Genomic DNA, 6,575 nt, shown 5'->3' with positions numbered 1-6,575 from the left:
TACTATGTACAGAAGTAGAGAAGCAAGCCTTACATTCAGTATTAACACATTCCTGCACCCGGCCTGAGGTGATTCTAATCCTCCATCTCGCACCAGTGTTTTACTAATGAGCGTACCTCCCTTTTTTTTTTTTTTTTTAACAGATAATGGATGTAAAAATTACTGGTGGAATAAGTCACGACGCTGGGAATTTTAACCTTACTGCCCCACCCTGCATACATATTTTTCTTTTTAACACCTTTCTAAAGCTCTGATTTTAAGCTGAATGCAAAGCAAGGAAAACTCACTTCTCTGGGAAGAAAGTATGGATGAGGAAAAAGAATCCTAAAGTAAATGAAGATAAACATAACTGTAAAGACACAGAATGCAGAGAAAAAAAATTACCATGCCATCCTGATCTTCTTTTGAAAGGAATCCAGACATGGAGGTGATATGTGAAAGGGGAAGGAGTGGAAACGGATTGTTCCAGTCAATCAAATGTGCTGGTCATGGAAGTGTGGGAATTTGTACGGAAAGGGGAAGGGGCTTGGAAATATCTTATTCAGCACAGTATTATTCTTTGTAATAAAACAAAAAGTACTGACTGCCTAATAACCTTTGTACAGTTCTCCTAGGCAGTGGAGGGGTGGCAAGCTTTGCAAATTTGTGGAGGATAAATCTTACTGAGGGGCTGGGTTGATGGGCAGTAAACACAGCAGGGAACAATGCCAGACAAAATCTTGGCTGCTGGCTTTATACTACCATTCTAAAACTGCTTTTGAGCCATTTTTCAAACTAATGTTTTTTGGGTGTGATATCACTGTTGCAAAAGTGGGGGTGAAAAAGTAAGATGCAGAGATGACATCATAGGTACAGGGAAGTGTATAACAATGCTTTTATCATTGTGAAAGTCTTGACCCTTCATCTGCTCATCCATAATAATTTCTTGAACATTCTGAAATTTATGACTGATAAATATATTGTTCTCTAAAGAGGGGTGGAGAGGTATATGAGAGAGGGGGGTGTGAGTTGGGAGCAGGGCAGTGAAATGGCGGGGGACAGGGCGACTTATCCCCCGCCATTTCACTGCCCTGCTCCCAACTCACACCCCCCTCTCTCATATACCTCCACCCCATCCCTCCATCTCATCCTCGGCCTCCCCCTCCCTCTTTCCCCCTCCACCTCACTCATATACACTCTCTTCGTCAGTCTTTCACCCTCCATCCTCTCCACATGGCCAAACCACCTCAGTGTATTCCTCATAACGCTTCCTATCACATCCACATACATATATATATATACCCCAAAGTTAGTTAACTCTATTACTACTAGGGGTTTCCAAGCAACAAAAATCTGGCATTAACCAGAATCAAATAACTACTGTAGATGTGGAAGGACTTGGGTTATTCGGTATGGTATCCTTAGTGATATACAGTAATGTCAGGATACTCTTGTGCCAGAGAAAACTTAAGCAATGAATCACCTTCCCTCCCTCTTGACAGGTTACAGTGCCTATAACCCTAATGCACTGCAGTTTGTATATTTCAATATTCCTTGTACTAGATCAGGTTTGGTTCACATTTAATTCAATAGTCAATATCTTATCAAAATCTACTGACATACAAAAAATTCATACAATTGGCAACATTTTGATTTACTCACCCACTGGACATAGCCGTTTTATTAACTTCCTAACATCTTTTCTGTATACAATTCATGAACTTATGTACAGATTCTCAAGCAGTACATTACAGTACTGTATACGGTTGGCAAATGCACCTCAGAGCTGCAGTGTTTAAAGGTAAAACTGCTAATTTTTTGCCAACCTTTATGGTAGGAACATTATTTTTTTGGTGTAGAGTCTCAAGACTGCTGGGAAATATTTATATTTTTGAGTGATGTAGATGGATTAGTCTGTGCTGACTTGCACTGTTATACAGTGTCTGTGCAGCAGAGATTGTACCAGTAAAGAAAATTATAGTACTGTAGAAGGGACATTCTTAGTTTCTAGATAATGTCAAGAGACTGTATTGTGTATGGAAGTGTGTATGAGTACTCACACAAAAAAGCAAAGCAACATTCCAGTGGTAAACACTAGAGCAATTTATGTTCCAAATGTAAATCATATTCTGTTCAATATTTTCCTTTCATATATTGTTCTAAACATTGTAACACAGACTTGTTTGGCTGTGAGTGTGTGTAGCCTATGCAGTGGCCATCCCTTGACAGTATACCACTATTAATTTTTAGTCTCCCTGAGCACAGGAATTAACACTCCTCAGATACCTTACACAGATTAACAGTAATGAAGGAAGAGGTGTTTGGTTCCAAGTGATAAGTTTGCCATGCTGAAGGAGACGAGACATTTAAAGACTGTAAGTGGTAGGGAGAACCAGTACTAATGGAAGCTTGTCTGTTAATATCGTTACCACAAGACAAAATGTAATGTTTCAACACCACAGCTGTGAAAAACCTTGGTAATATCTCATTTACAATAATTAGTGTTCAGTGGGTGAGGGGAAGTTTGGCGTACAAAGTAACCTGTACAGTATACCTGATACTGTAACAAAGCTGTTACAGTTATTAGGCAACTTATATACCATAAACTCTCCATTCACAAGGTCAGTAGTCAGATTCAACATTTTGATGTCTACCTGATCAATCAAACTCAGTGTGTGTGTGCGTGCATGCATGCATGTCTCTGTCTTTCGCTCTCTGTCTGTCTCACTTTAAATGTCTGAAGTGAGTCGTCTAGGCCTGGGTCCCTACACTCTGACTGGGGCAATAAAGGATTAGATGATGGATGGATGAGTATACAATCTCTCTTTCAACCAAGATGAATGATTTAAGTAGGTACCACTGAGTTACATACCTCAGTTATTACTGCATGTTAGTCCCAGATCTTTCTAATCAAACACAGCAGCCAAAATCAGAGTTTATGGTCTGTTACCAATGTGCAGTTACACCACTTTGTACTAGGCATATAAGAGGCAAACTTCCCCTTTTAGAGCTGTGAGCAAGAAGATAATTATAAGCCTGTATATAAGACAGATATTTGTGCAGAAACTTCAAGTAGATTTTACCATCAAGTATCAAGAAAATTGTCTGACTTAATGATTGTGATGGAAATGTACAAAATTGTCCAGTATGTCTGTAGGTTATAGGAAAGCTTTTAGTGTCTGCCGTGCTTTTACAAACATGTGACAGTGCTCTAATCACGACAGAATTTTAATGTACAGTGTGTGGTTACTTGTAGTAGTTTATATTTCCTCTCTGTTTTAAGTCCCTACAATCACCAAACCAATGTTAACAGTAACCTTCCTAGTAATCTCAATTCCGTGCTGTATTTCTGTCATTTTGGAGATTTCATAATGCCTCTTTCTCAGCAAAATATTTTGCCTATTACATCTTATTTTCCTCTTGTAAGATGCTGTTATTGTGAATGCCTAATGCCAATCTGTCTGGCTGAGCAGACCCACTGACCACAGGTAAGCAACTGGTTCTATGGATCCGTCCTACAGGTACGGTATAGTACATACACTGTACAGAGAACTGGTACCCCTTATTGGTAAAAAGTGTTTCACCGGGATAGGACCAGGGTTGTTCTCAGGGCAAGGTGCAGGAAGCATGAGGAGGTTTGGCTCCTGAGTGGACAACTCAGCTGCTCCACCCAGGGTCACAATGCCACCACATGCAGGCTCCTCTTCAGCACCTGCTTTTGTAAATTACTGATGCAAACTAAGGCCATACTTGAAATAAAGAAATATTAAGGAGAAAGATAAGGTGTAATATGCATACCTTAATTGCAGAGAAAAATGTACTGTATTATGAAATCTCCAGAGCCATTCAAAATATGGCCCTTAGTGTAATGGTTATGTGTAATGATTTGTACAATATCCTGACCATTACCCCTGTACTGCACCAATACACCCACAACATTTGGGTTATGGAGGCACTTGTATCACACCTATCAACAGCCTTACCCTTCTCTACATACACACTTTTATACATCTTGGCAGTTCACATCACTACACATGCACACACACAAATGCTCATCACAACCATACACAATAGACCTGGCTCACTTACTTGTACATCCCCCTACCTTTACATAATACATCCCTCACTTCCTGGTACCTTTGTCGTAAATTGTTTCTGAAGCCCTATCCACTCGGTTATTGTCGGGTGTCAGTAACTGAACATAATCTATCTATCTATCTATCTATCTATTGCCAGACGCCTCAATCCCGTTGGGGTGGCCACAAACAAATCACCTCCAAGTCGCCCTGTCCCCCGCCATTTCACTGCCCTGCTCCCAACTCACACCCCCCTCTCTCATATACCTCTCCACCCCATCCCTCCATCTCATCCTCGGCCTCCCCCTCCCTCTTCCCCCATCCACCTCACTCACATACACTCTCTTCGTCAGTCTTTCACCCTCCATCCTCTTCACATGGCCAAACTGAACATAATGAGGCCATAATTAGCTAGTGAGCAATCATAACGAGTCCACACTAGAACATCTCGCTCATCCGCACATAACTTAGTGACAACAAAATTACTCTCTTGTGGCTCTATAAACAACAGGATGCTGTTGTGGGGTTCAAATAAATATGTCAATAAAAAATAAATCAATAAAAATCCCAATATCAAGAATGACACTGAGGTTGAAGTACGTCACCAATATGGAATGGAAGAAAAAGCAATTGGACCGGAGATGTGGAATTAGTGAGCTGAAGAGTGAGTGGGAGGATGAGGATGAGATGGAGGGATGGGGTGCAGAGGTATATGAGCGCGGGGGGCGTGAGTTGGGAGCAGGGCAGTGAAATGGCGGGGGACAGGGTGACTTGGAGGCGATTTGTTTGTGGCCACCCCAAACGGGATTGAGGCGTCTGGCAATAGATAGATAGATAGATAATAATAATATAATAAATCAATCAAGTGAGGTGGTAGGGCTACAGAGGTACATAGTATCTGGTACAAACACATAAATACACAAACCTATACAAGCCATATCTACATCACAACTTTTAACTCCCTCACTCCAATAATATTCATATTTTATTGTTGCTACCGTACTTTCAGAGGTTTGAATTAAGTTTGGCTGAGACTTTTCACACTGGATGGGTTAAGTGGGGCTTGCAATAACCTTTTCAATATGAGAGGCCTTTCTTAATATGAATTTGGAAGTAGCAAGACTAATTTTAACTAACTGATCATCACTGAGTTGTCTTTATCTGTGGCAGTGCGTATGCACCTCTAGATCCTACTAGATATTTTGAACTTTTCTACAAGTTAGCTAGTCAGATCACCAAATATTTTCATGACTCAGAGGCAAATATCTCTTGCCTCTTTCAGGTTTAGAATTTTGTAGAATCAACTGCATTTTTTTTTAATAGGTAAATGTTGCACTGTTCAACCAAAGTGAAAATTCAAACTGTCACTTTACCTAGTTCCAGACTGTGTTATTAGGGTAAAATATTTAAATTTTCTGTTGTGTGTTTTGTCTGATGTGAATGTACTCAGTGCAAGAAGACTACAGGTGTTGCTAAAAATAAGGCTTGTGGAATTTAAAGAATGGCATGCCAGTGTTTATAAGATTTAGAGCATACTGTGAGTTAACTGTACTCAACCATATTAATTTTAGGTCAAACAAAATGAATAACAGGACATGCTGCAGGTTGTACACGAGTGACTACATCATTACTGTAAAGAAATTCAAAAGAGTTACCAGTACTGCACCGTGACTAATCCCTTCAGCCTAACAACTGCTCTGATATTTGACTTTTACTAACCTCCAGACCATTATATTTAATACAGAAGATGTGATAGGAAGCGTTATGAGGAAAACACTGAGGTGGTTTGGCCATGTGGAGAGGATGGAGGGTGAAAGACTGACGAAGAGAGTGTATGTGAGTGAGGTGGATGGGGGAAGAGGGAGGGGGAGGCCGAGGATGAGATGGAGGGATGGGGTGGAGAGGTATATGAGAGAGGGGGGTGTGAGTTGGGAGCAGGGGAGTGAAATGGCGGGGGACAGGGCGACTTGGAGGCGATTTGTTTGTGGCCACCCCAAATGGGATTGAGGCGTCTGGCAATAGATAGATAGATAGATAGAAGATATTTTTAAAACTTGGGGGGGTTCAATATCAGACAAATTACCTTCTTCTCAGCTAAAGATCCGCCCTATACTGAATAAAATTATCTGGTGGTGGTGTGCTTAGAATACCAAATGCTATCACGTTGAAGGGGTTAACTGATGAGAACCCACTTTACTGACTGGCAAAAGTATGCAGACCCAAGAGCCATTCTTTCTGCACACCCTCTACACACACTTTAGCTGGAGGGTAATAAAGGACAAGACCCTATACCTAATGCATACTTATCTAAAGTTAACACCACCAATGCAGATGGCTGTTATTTTACTCTTACTATCTCCAAGTGATTTTATTTAGCTCAGGAATGATGTTTCAACCTGGGGACACAGATATAGCCTACAATAACCCTATATGACTAAGGTTCTTAAGCTAAATGAAACTGTTCAGCAGCCACAATAATAAAACGTACATTGTTCCGCCCTACCTCACCACATCCTAGGG

This window comes from Coenobita brevimanus, unplaced genomic scaffold (assembly GCF_032717465.1).
Source record: "Coenobita brevimanus isolate Jiangsu-jjx unplaced genomic scaffold, ASM3271746v2 jjx.HiC_scaffold_1234, whole genome shotgun sequence".
NCBI classification, from domain to species: domain Eukaryota; kingdom Metazoa; phylum Arthropoda; class Malacostraca; order Decapoda; family Coenobitidae; genus Coenobita; species Coenobita brevimanus.
This window is presented reverse-complemented; position numbering follows the sequence as displayed.